This window comes from Ixodes scapularis, unplaced genomic scaffold, assembly GCF_016920785.2.
Source record: "Ixodes scapularis isolate PalLabHiFi unplaced genomic scaffold, ASM1692078v2 PGA_scaffold9__187_contigs__length_104089568, whole genome shotgun sequence".
Taxonomy (NCBI): Eukaryota; Metazoa; Arthropoda; class Arachnida; order Ixodida; family Ixodidae; genus Ixodes; species Ixodes scapularis.
The window spans coordinates 34,557,356-34,570,027 of NW_024609884.1; the positions used below are offsets into that span (position 1 = coordinate 34,557,356).

At 43.0% G+C, this 12,672-nt stretch overlaps 1 protein-coding gene across 4 annotated transcripts in view; it reads right to left on the reverse strand.

Moving 5' to 3' along the window:
• LOC8028527 (transmembrane protein 163) overlaps nucleotides 1–12,672 on the reverse strand; it is a 133,028-nt gene that overhangs the window by 118,238 nt on the left and 2,118 nt on the right. Inside the window, exon 1 of one of the 4 annotated variants that reach the window (XM_040205326.2) lies at nucleotides 5,374–5,546. The exons of 2 other annotated variants lie outside the window; for them this stretch is intronic. The gene's annotated coding sequence lies outside the window, so the exon portion shown is untranslated. Of the gene's footprint in view, nucleotides 1–5,373; nucleotides 5,547–12,672 lie in introns of those variants that run through there. One more of the 4 variants, XM_040205329.2, reaches the window with a different exon arrangement.

The window sequence follows — 12,672 nt, forward strand, 5'->3', positions numbered from 1 at the left end:
CAGGCAACTGGGTCTCTCCTCTTTAGAAAAAAGAGCAAAAACAGCTAGACTTAAATTTCTATACGAATTAGCCAACGATCATTTCAACCTACCAAAAGAAAATTACCTTATCCATACAAGCAAACGATTAACACGGTACAACCATGGCAAGCTTTACGAGGAAGACGTCGCTCATAATAACTGCTTTAAATTCTCTTTTTTTCCCCGAACCATTAACGAATGGAACCACCTGCCTCAAAACGTTGTTCATTCCTCTTCTATTGAAATCTTCCTCGATTACGTAGATGCCCACTTTTCATCATAAACTAATATTTTATGTTGTTTTTAAAAGTGCAGTGTATCTATTGTATTGAAGTTGTTTACTAATTTTTCATTCGCGACTTCTATATTTGCTTTGAATATTTACCTGCAAATTGTGTGTTGAATATTATTTTTCTGCTTGTAATATCTCAAACTGTACCACCCTACAACAACCCCGAATGGGGTTAGTAGTATTGGAAATAAATAAATAAAATAAATAAAAAATGGCTGGAACCCTTAAAGGAGCTGTGCAACGATATTCGATTGGAATGTTTTTCTCTCTACACGAGCTTACTGGCACACCTGGGACTCAAGGATACTCACACGCAACGCCATTGGCCAAGAAACTCCTTTGTTGCGGTGTAATTTCAAGGACAAAAGCGATCATTTTCATTCAATCTCTCCTTTGCAAAATTTGATGACGTAACTCGGGGATCGCAGTACACCCAAGTGACGATATTTGAATGAGGTTCATAGATTGGACCCGAGCATTGCGTGGGCACTCGACTTGGGCTCGTGACAATTGCTAGCTCGAGAAGCATTCGGGTAGTGACCCGTGTCCAATCGCTGCAACGACGACAACAGCCGAGCCATAACAATGTCTGGAACTCAGCGCGTGTCCTGCGCTTTGCCAACCCCAGCGCGTGGCTGTGATCAACACTGGCGGCATATAATCGGCTCCAGATCACGTGGCCACTTGTTCTGGCTGCGAGTTGAGGGGGTGAACGCTGCTCGTCTTTCTTTAATTTTTTTTCTGGGACTTCTATTGCGTGGGGTGAAAAACGAACGCGTGTTTCATAGGTCATTAACGTTAGGCATCCGTTTTAAGCGGTATTTGTGCACAGTACAAAAATTGTTGCACAGCTCCTTTAAAGTGGCCTGAAACGTTTATCTCTTTTCTTTCTTTCTTTCTTTTTTTCGGGGGGGGGGGGGGGGGGGAAGGGGGGGGGGGGTTGGACTGCATATCGTAGTGCGACACAAGCAGATTAGTACAGAAGGACACTGAGTCAAACTTTGACTTCCACTGCGAGAATTAAAAAATAAAAAGCGAATATTCGTTGTTGCTTTTTCTCCTTAAAAATACTTTCCGCCTTCTTACCATGACCCCTCCCTGGTGCCAAATATATCATCACTCAAACCAGGGTGGAGACTAAAAAGCAAGAATATTTAAATCGCGATCCAAATCATAATTTAAATCGTGATTTATATGAAACCAGTTTTACTGTGACTATTTTAATCAAACCTTTCCCGAAAAACTAATTACCAAAATATTATCTATACCATTTGTCGATCATTTTATGCTTTCTATGTGCATCTGTTTTGTAATTAAATCAAATAATCATCAAGCGAGGAAGATTTATAACAGGTTGAACACGAGCGAAAATCGGTGCTTTTTTTTAGAAAATTTGAACTTTGATATTTCTTTCTACCTTAAACTTCGTTCGTCAGTAACGCAACGTCCCGTTGCAAACAAATCAGAACGCAAACTAAAAAGCAAATGTCTTTTTTTTTTCTTTTTTTAGCGAGCTTAGAAATAAAGTAGATTTTGTTTTATGGCAGCTAGATTACATATTTTTTGCTGATTAAGCTGTTCTTCAGGTTACAGTATACCTATTCCTTCCGCATCGTGTTCAGCTATCGGACGGATTGATCAATCAATTGTCACGTTTAAAAATGCATCTAGTGATAAAGAATCACTATTTTCTAGCTCCAGTGACTTAAATAAGATAAATCTGATATAAATCCAATTAATATAACATAAATCAAATTAATTTTATTTATATGAAATACATATGGTTTGATTTAAATCAAAGAAATCTTACTTGAATTTTTAAAAGATTTTACTCTTTTTTTTAACTTGGATTTACTCTGCTTCTGATGTCGGGTTCGCATTCATGGCCGGAAATCGACGAATTCTAAGAACGTCTGAAGCACTACCATATACGTGCGGGAATACCGGCCCACAATCTTGTCTCATTAACGTCGACGCCTTCGTTCCTCAGAAAGATTTCCCACAATGCGAGTTTTCCATAATAACGGATTAAGGTTCAAAGCAGACCTAGTCGACAGTATGCATGAACTCAAAATGCGCGATAAATTGACCTAAAAATAATATTACTCCATTTGGGTCCGCGTGGACGCTATGGAGCTTACTTTCTCGTCCAAAAAGCGTAACACGTCGAGTTCTTAAGGTGCATGTTCTCCCTATAAATTTTTTTTATAAAGGCTGCACACGACCAATGACTATTCTTCAGATCAAAGTTATCACCCAGGACCGTAGGCAATGGGGAGAGAGGATCGAGTAGGCGACCCATTTGGACTGAACTGAAAGCATTAATCTTTTTTTTTTTTTTTTTTTTTTTTGGGGGGGGGGGGAGGGAGAGGGACGTTTGGGATTTCTTTAAGAAAACAGGTGTCCCTAACGACGAGACAAAAAATGCATTTATCTACCCAGTTCGAGCTCATACTAGCCATCCAAACAGGGAACTGCGGGTTTCTATGTTAACGGCGCAGAATTGTATGGGGACGGACCCATCCTCGAAAATTCCGTCTTTGTACATCGGGGCGTCCATATTAACTGCGTTCATATTAAACATACATGACTCTAGTAAGTTCCATTCATTTCTGTGGCATTACTAATTTTTCAAATGGTTCAAAAGGTTTCTCAAGGGGTAGCAGAGTTTTCGGGCGATTTTGAGAACAGTATTTCGCGGGTACTTCACTTCAATATTGCACTAGTCAAACAACCAAAACCAACCTCCGTAATCAACACGTTTATACCTTTAGAGCGAGCGACTTACTCGTGCCTGAAAGTCGTTCTTTTGATGAGGAGAAGCCAGTTACGCAGCACAGGGTGCGTTATCTAGCGAGGCTGTATAAGTAAGTACAAAAGGAGCGTGTTGGTAACAGTATAATTAAACATGAGGAAGATACATAGAAAAGGGGGGACGGACAGCAGTGACTGTACGGTTTTTGACAGTTTAATAAACGCGGGGCGTGGCTTTTTATGTTAAAGAGTCTTGTTCCGCGCCGTTCTTATCTCGTTTCTTAAACCGTCTGCAGCTAGAACGAGAAACCTGAGTGACCATGCGACGTCCCCCACCGGCCGATACTATCAATCAATCAATCAATCAATCAATGAAAAATGCATTTATTTACCCAGTTCGAGCTCAACCTACGTCCTGAACGCCAGGCATTACGCCTAAGACGTATTTAGTCAAAGCAAGCAATTCTTGCATGGCCCATTTAAGAAAAAAAAACACTCGAACCCACGCGGTCGCCGGGAAAGCGCGTCATCGAAGCTACAGTGCAATTTACCGATAAGCTGTGAGCAGGGAATGCCGTATAACGAAACATGTTGTCGAGCATAGCGAGCGCTAAGAAAGCCGAAATTCAATTTGTTCATCTCCTTCGAAGCGTCGCTCTTCTTTTCTTCTTGCCCGCAGCTGGCGGCTTGAGCAATAAAGCTGTCCTTATTTTTAGACCATCAATGACGAAGCGCTAGGCGGAAACATTCTAAGCGGTGTTTGCCGCTTCGGCGATCCTCCGTGGACGGGTTCCAACCCGGGTACACTAAGCATTACGTACTGCTCTCGTCGTTTAACGATTTTTTTTCTCTTTTTTATCTCGCATTGTTAGACGCTGCGATATCTTTGGGTGTCCAGTCATAATGAGATGATTGAGGCTGGCACCCCATCATTCTTGAGTTGGCAGCGACTATGGACCAATCTAATAATCGCCTTAGGCATGCTGACATCTATGTATCCTGGGCTGTCGGATACGTTCTAAGCATGCGCAATAGCTCTCTTCTGCGGAATATCGGACGCAGCGCATTCGTTTGCTCAGCTACGTCAAAATTCAACATAACGGCCGTCACGAAAAAATGGTCTGTAGAACACACGGGCTCAGCGCGGAATTCTCTAGTGTCACGCGTCCCAGCAGAACAAGAGGGTGACAGAGTGCAATATACTAAAAAACAAAAAGAGCTCGTCCTGACAGGACACTCCACGATCGTCTACAACGACGTCACGTTCCGCAGGAGCAGGGTTTTTCGAACCCCCCTATGGATGTCACACACGTCGCGTTGGCATGGCGTCGGAGAAAATGTGCCGACGGTTCGAGGTGGGCGAAGAGAAGTGCACATGGTCTCCCTGCATTCGTGCTGCACTGGTCAACTACGGACTAGGTTGTCACAAGTTGACAACATCTGGTTGCAGCGGGCACCGAGTGCCAAAATTTTGGTATTTGTTCTTCTTTTATTTTTACCTATAGGTTAAGATGTGTTGCATTGAAAAGAAATAGCTGGTCCTTTCAGGTGAGGGGCGAAATCCGCAAAAATGTGGGTCCATTTTCAAGCCACATAAAGCATCATTGATCTAGACTAGGGTGTGAGACATTACGGAAACATTTACGCCCAAGTTTCCAAGCAGAAATTCACAACTATGCTGCATAATCGAGGACTGGAGGATCAATGTTATCGAGACATTTGACGACAACCGACAACAAGGAGCCGAAACAGTCCGTCGTAACTCCCACCACCAACGAAAGGAACAGCCGTCCCGCCTAAAGTCCGTAGATAAGAGCTTCCTCCAAGTAGCGACATTCTTTGATGCGCCGACTGCGTGACGGTGCAGGCTTTAGGAAGCGAACGACGCCGCACAGCAGAGGTTTAAACTGAAGGACGCCATTTTGTTCCAGCGGAATGTGCTTTGTCATTTGTGTTGGTTGTCGTTACTTGTAAAAGCAGTATCAAGGTACTTTAGTCCCGCCTACATTACAAATGCGGCATCCATCAAAGAATTGCCGTCATCACTTCATAGTCCTTTTTCAAGCTCAACGTTCCTAGTTATTATTGTTTACTTCATTTCTGCACGATTTCTTTTTGTTTTTTTGTTATGTCTTGGTTGCAAGAAAGTAGCTGGCAGAATGTATAAATAAATTTTAAAAATACTGTGAATGTGCAACTTGTTACTGAAAACACGCACTCCTTGCTTCGTAAATGGGAGCTTATAGTACCACGATTAGTCAAACTATAAGTGAGAGTGGAAAACTGAACGCATGCTATTTCTTTACCTGCAGTCAAACTCCGAGCCCGGGACTCGTCCAAGTACAAGAACTCATGACGCTCTTTTCCAGGAGTCGGCTGTCGCCGCCGCACCTCTCGGCGAGCGGCGAGCTTACAACTGCTGTCAGCGGCGCACGCTTCCAGCTCCTTCGAACCACTTGCCCGCGCCGAATAAAAGCTCTCAGCAATAAAGCCACCTGTTCTCCAATATCACTATCGCTGCGTCCTTCAGCTTCTCGTGTATAGTCATTGGCATCGCCCCCTCAAAGGCGATAATCGTCGACGCACCGAAAGCGGGGTTTCACAACGCGATAACAGAGGCGATTTATATGCTCGTCGTGACGGCAAAACAAAAGAATGTACTACACCCAGAAAGCACAACCCGACAACGTATACGAACTCGTCGCTTTGACAAGCAAGCGAATGCACGCTCCAAATACGAATCTCCGCCACTGGTATGCAGTCAATAAAAAGACGAGTCGACCCGAGTCCTACGTGAAAGCTTAGAAATGCAATTTTAGACACTGCAGACATATAGCTATAGCGAAAGGAGAAAAGGATTCCATCGAAATACGAGGTTCGAGCTTCGCATCCGAGTTCCACGAAGTAACGGAGATAGAGTAATCGGGAAGAGAATAGAAATTTATCTAACCCCCATCTCGTTTGGTTATTCGCCAACGAAGTCGTGCTTATTGGCTTGTGCCACTAATCAATTTTTATGGGCTTTCCCAACACAATGATCACATGAATGCTTCAGGCAACACACTTGACTTGCTTTTATTTAGATTTCCTATCGGCGCGCTCACGTCATCGTTACACCTCTTAGTGAAGGTTCATCCTCATTACCCGCCCTTCGAAACCGAAGGGCAGGTGGTTATGTTTCAAGTTGCATAAATTTTGCTAAGGTGCTCCTATTTGCTCATGACAAAGTTATTCTCACATGCTTGTTCCGAAACACACTGCGGAGCGCTGCAGTCTGATATTTTGAGTATTTCAAAATGGTGCTCGTTGAACCGATTGCCTCTGAACGCGAACAAAACAAAAGTAATCTCGCTTTTGAGGCCTAGAGATTCCTTGCATTTTAAGTGCAAATTGGAAGGCTCGAGCCGATGTATTTAAAAATGGTGCTCCTTCGACCGAATGTTTCTGAAAGCGAAGAAAACAAAAGTTATCTCGTTTTCAAGGTGTGGAGATTCCTTACATTTAAGTGCAAGTTGGAAAACAGTACTATTACTCGAGCTGATGTGATCAGGGACCTTGGTGTGTTCGTCGAATGCCAAATCACGTTTAAATCTCATGTCAATAACATTTCTAGTGCCGGTTTTAATTTGATTGTCATGATTTAAGAGTATGGTTCGGTACTTTCGAGCGCCCGACGCTATGTTAGGTTTATTTTGTGCTTGGGTTAGGCCCCGACTTGAATTTGCTTCTGCAGTGTGGAACAATTCATCGAAAAGTGAATGTGAGCGTATTGAAGCAGAACACAAACGCTTGATTCGCATGGTTTATGATGGGCATTTTCACCAGGACGCTATGCTTCGAATACCATTCTCTTGTTAGGGTTTTGAATTTCAGCGTTTTAAGTGACCGAAGAAATGGTCAAGATATGGTGTCTTTACAGAGACTCATCCAAGGTTATGCCGATGTACCTGATCTTTTGGGCAGCGTAGAGTTACGTATCTCATCAAGATGCACGCGACGTTGCGAAACGTTTTATCCCGACAAGTAATCTGAAAGATCACCAGCACATCGCATTCAGAATTTTTGCGATAGCCTCCTTTCGAAATTCACCTGCCGATTATTAGAAGGTCGGAACCCCTGCACAATGGCGGAACAACTGACATCATGGAACGTGCAAGTCATTCCATAAGATACCGAACGCCGGAGCGCGGCCAGCGCGGTCAACGCTAGGCGCCGACGCAGCAATCAAACAGCGTCGAAAGTGCAACGTCACTGCGCCCATCGCCTTTTTCTGTAGGTGTGGTTTATCTTCTACTCCAACCAATCGCATAAAGTGTGCCGTGACGTTGTAGTTTTAGTCTGCCGTTGTGCAGGTACTCCGCAGCTGCCAACAGAGGGCAGTATTTCGAAACGGGTCTATAGCCATGTTCAGTACGATTTCTGTTCCATGCCTTGTTTTATTTTTGAATAGCAGAATGTACCTGTAATATGATTTATTATGATTTCGGCTCACTGATGTTCTATTTATGTGTTTCATGTCTTTACGTGTAGATTTTTTCTTTTTAATGTGGAAGTGATTTTTGTTGTGCACCAATATCAAAACTTTCATGGTGTTTTTGGGCACATAATAAACGTCAACATCAATCAACATCAATCTCTGAATGACGTTACATTTTGATTTCTCGGACGGTTGCAGACCGCATTAGATCGTCTGAGAGCTTTCTCTTGTTAGTTCCGGGTCCCGAGGGTTCGTTCAATAGTGCCTTGTCCGAAAATATTTGTGTCTGGATGCCTTGCGCGAGGTTCGGCCTTGCTTCGCTGGAGCTATCCGAATTTCCTTCATTGCTTATCTTTTCGCCCTTTTCTTTGCTCGAAAAGGGGAATGCCGTTGCAAGTTACAACGAAACTCTACAACAGTAAGTTGTTTTTCTGCTGCGAACAATCGCTATCCCTCTCCTGCGTCGTAATAAAATCGAGATCGCAAAGGAATATAGCAAAAAACATGGTAGAATGCAAATAACGAGGTGATTTCAGTCATGGTTCAAACAAACTCGATTTTTGCGTCATTTATCGAGGCATAAAAAAACAACTTGGAAATAGTTAAATCAGATCATTTACCGTCTCTCGTTGGAGTGCTGTCATGAAAGAAATCAATTCAACATTTCTTTCTCATTTGCATTTTATTAGATTTCAAAATATGAACACAACCAGGAACCAGTGTCAGATTTCACTATCTCTCTCTCTCTCTCTGGCATTCATTTGCATTCCATATAGAACAAATATAAAACGAATCAACTATGCACTTCCTTAAAGGTATAAATAAATTAGGACCCAAAATATAAAAAAGGTTGTTGCTTTGTTAAATTAAACAAAAACGAATCCGAAAGACTCACGTTTAGTTTTGAATCTCGAACGCTCTTTTTAACTTGCCCTTGAGCTGAAACTCATATTCAAAATATAGCATGATTTTATCACTATGTCCCTGATTTTACTAACGACCTGAATTTTATTCTCGTATTCGCAGCACAGCTTTGACTTCATTGCAAGCGCCTCTAAGAACCACTCACCGAAAGCATGTTCAGATAAGGTCGACGGTCATACGGGTGAACGAGTTTTATCAGCTGCCACCAGTCTAACACCAACGAGGGTGAGCGGCTTGCATCTTTAAGGTTATGATTGATAATGCAATTTTTTTTAAATTAAATTTTTGTATGAGGTAGCAAAACACTTTCCTTCAAGGGAACGACCCTTACTTTTGCAGGATACTTCCTTGTTTTCGTGAGATAAAATCCTGTCTGAGAGGAGGTGAAAACAAGGACTTCTCCAACTGCGCCTTGACACAACTTTGAAAGCCGCAGGAATGAAGAACCGATGTGTAGATAACAGTCCAATATTTGATAATGACATATCGGTGATAAAATCTGTATTTTTGTAAAGGCCAAACACAAATCACAAGCTCCGGTTTTGTACTCGTTCAAGTTTAGAATAATCAACTTTAGTACGTAGGTCCCAGACTGCGCTTGCGTACTCTAGCATTGGTTGGATGAGAGTTTTGAGGGCGGTCAATCTGGTCAATGCAGGGGCTAATCTTAGCTCTGATTAAACAAAGTCTTCGAAACGCAAATAAACATATTATCTATGCGCATGGTCCAGCTGAGGCCAGCTGTCAGGGTTACTCCTAAAAATTTCACGCAATCAACCCTAGACACTTCAGAGCGGTTAAACATGTAATAATTAAAAAACCAGTGGGCTTTTTTTTTTTTTTTTGAAAAGGTAATAGAAACTGTTCTTTGAATGTTGAGTTTCGTTTGCCATTTCTGGCACCAATGAGATGCCATGCAAAGGCTGTTGTTGATGATAACTGGGCTATTAGTAGTTTCCACTTTTATGTACAAAACAATCATTTCCAAAAAAAGTCTGATTTTAATTCGTTTGTCGATGCAATTCACAAGGTAATATATAGAGATAATAAATAATAAAGGGCACAGCACAGACTTCTGGGGGACATCAGAAAAGCTTCAAGAGACTACGAACGCGTGCGTGCGTGCGTGCGTGTGTGCGCGCGCGCGTGTGCGTGCGTGCGTGCGTGCGTGTTTTTTTTAATTTCAACATATTTGCACTCTGTTGATTAAGTAAGACCTTATCCACAGTAGTAAATCATTACAAATCCCCACTGCTCTTAATTTAAAAAGCAATTCAGAATGAGGCACGGTATCGAAGGCCTTCGAAAAATCAATAAACACAGCACTGACTTGCCCCATTTCATTACGAGCGCTTGCCAAGTAGTGCACAGGAGACAAGCTGGGTGATGCTAGATCGACTGCGCCAGAAACCGTGTTGGGAACCGATAGAAAGTTAGTGCTTTCGAAAAAATCTGTGATGTAGTTGATCACCATATGTTCAAGAAGTTTCGAAGATCTGCATTTTCAAGAAATGGGGCGGTAATTTAAAACACGGAGCTTATCGCCCCCCTTTAAGGTAGGTTCACACACTTGCGTGAGTTCGACCGAGTGCGACTGCAACGGCTTGCAACGGTGATCCTTTCACGGGTTGCTATGGCAACCGGTGAGTCGGCTCCAACAAAACGGGGCAAAAACTGGTTTTGTTGGAGCTGACGCAGCTGTCGCCATAGCAACCCTCGCACTCGGTCGGTCTCAACGCAAGTGTGTGAATCGCCCTTTAGGCTCCGGAACAACGCGCGCGCAAAGCCAATCTTTCGGAACACCCTTTTCCTGCAGAGAGGACTTGAATATAATGTGCAAAAACATCGATACCCATTCGGCATATCTCTTCGTAAACGCAGTAGGAATATCATGTGGGCCAGACGCCTTGTTGTTATCAAGGTTAAGCAGCATAGCTATGATACCTTCAACAGAAATAGAAGGAGAATTACAAGCTGCAGAGATATAAAGGCTGATACTACGCTTGCGTGCTTAGTGAGGACAGACTGAAAATAAATATTAAACTCAGAACTGACATTCTTTTGGAATTACCAGTATGTTTTGTATTTTAATTGTATCAACCACGGCTTGTGCGAAAAATATGTAACGCCAATTTTTTTTTTTTTTTTGGGGGGGGGGGGGGGGGGGGAGGAGTTTAGGATGTTAAAATTCTAGACCCTTCACGTTTTACGTCTTCCGTCGCGCGTTGTCTTAATACGCCTCCTCAAATGAATTGCATTTCGCGTTGTCCAAGGATGCGGCCTATGAGTACATACTTTCTTCTGAGGAACGAAGTGCTCAATACAGTAATGGACAGTGTCCCTAAATATCGCCCAAAGAGAGTCTGTGTTTCCAGAATTGTTGTTGAATGAATCGAAGCTTTCTTTGAAGTATGCTAACATCGTCCGCTCGAAAAGAATCTCGTACTAGTTTGTGAAACTTTTTCTGGAGCTTGAGATAACTGTAATCGAGCAATACGAGATTATGGTCTGATGTAACTTTATGTGTGCTAACCTCACAGGGCATATAGCTTACAAAAGCTACATCTATACTCTGTTTCACCTTGTGTTGTACCGCAGGAAAGGCTACAAGCGCGAGCTCCTTGCTCCAGGGCACATCTCGGCGGCACAAGCTCTCGTGCACCAAGGGCAGCTGCCAACGCTACGAGCTCGCGCTCCTAGTTTTCCCTGCGGTACAACTAAAGGTGAAACGGAGTAAAGTACATAACTTGTTGCTGTGGTTGAGTAACCACATTAACAAGGTCATGTTGGTTGAGTAACCACTTTAACAATGACGAAAATAATCTCTGGAGAAGGGGAGCAAGAGGGACAAAGGACAAACACAAATCTCCAAACAAAGCTAGGTGCGCGAACCTTTCAGCTTTGAACAATTCTTAAGTAGCTGCTGACGTTCTTTGCAGCATGAAAAGGTCATGCTGACAAGCCTGGTTTATTCTTCATCTTTCCTCCGAGCCTGTGAATTCGATGCACCGAGCTCACCTCTACCAAAAGGCAATTTTTAAACAAATCAACAACCGCACTTTCAAAAGATTCTCTAGAATTCTCAGGAAAACCAGAGAGAATTAAGTTAATATGTCTCTCGCGGGTTTTCTAGGACATCTAGCTTCTTTTGCTGGTTAAGTAGGTGTTCTGCAGGACAAAGGTATTTTCAAAATGTGCGACCTTTTTTTTTTTTTTTTTTTTCTTTTTTCCAGCAGTCTTAAATTTTTAGTCGAAATCTGGGAATTTTTTGTTACCCCATCAAGGGTGCGTTCCGTCATCTCTGGACTACTTTTCGTACTTTTTTATATCCTCAGCAATTTCATTCTGATTTTGTAGTATCGACTTGACTTCTTCAAGCGTAGGGTCAGGCTCGGGATTTTCCTCACTGTCACCAGCAAGAAGCAAAAGTGAGACGGACCAGCACTCTTGCATACTCATTAAAAGGGTTTTGGGGCACGGCACAACCACAATACATTGGCAACCACTCAGGTGATTGCCAATGTATTGCTACAAAATTACTTGTCACGATCTACACCAACTTGAAGAAGGAATGGAAAGTTGAAATGCATCGTCGTCGTCCTGGCGGCGTCCCACTTCTATGACGTCATCAGGCGGAAATCGAGGGACCTATTTTTTGGACGCTCTAAACACACCAGTCGAAGACGCGTTCCAGGCACCATAGCTGGGTGGCACATTGAGCAAACAGGTAAGCCACCGGAAATGATCGGCTTGTCCCGGAAGTTAGCGCTTTACAGGCTTTGCAACTCTTTTGTGTGCTGGTTCGAACCACGACCGATAAACCCGGTCGTGGTTCGAACCAACGTTAGTTCGAACAGTGTCCAGGGCGCTGGATTTCTTCCTGTAATCTCAAGAAAGCCTGCTTGTTGTGTAGTAACAGCGTAGCAGACCCGAGAAACCTCCTGATAAGCCATTCATGTGAAAATTTTTAGATTCTATTCGATCAAGTGTGCACATGTCCCACGTTCAAAAGCCTAAATCTTAATGCGCAAAACCGAGGCGCCTCTAGCGGCTCAGGTGCATTCTGGGAAACATTAGGCAACAAAGATTGTATCTTCAGTTTCCTCCACTGGACCGCGGAAGTGGACACAGCGTACCTGCACCACGCACCTCAACGCAGCGTACCTTGCAGAGTCTCAGCGTAGGATTGACCTACGTGTCCATG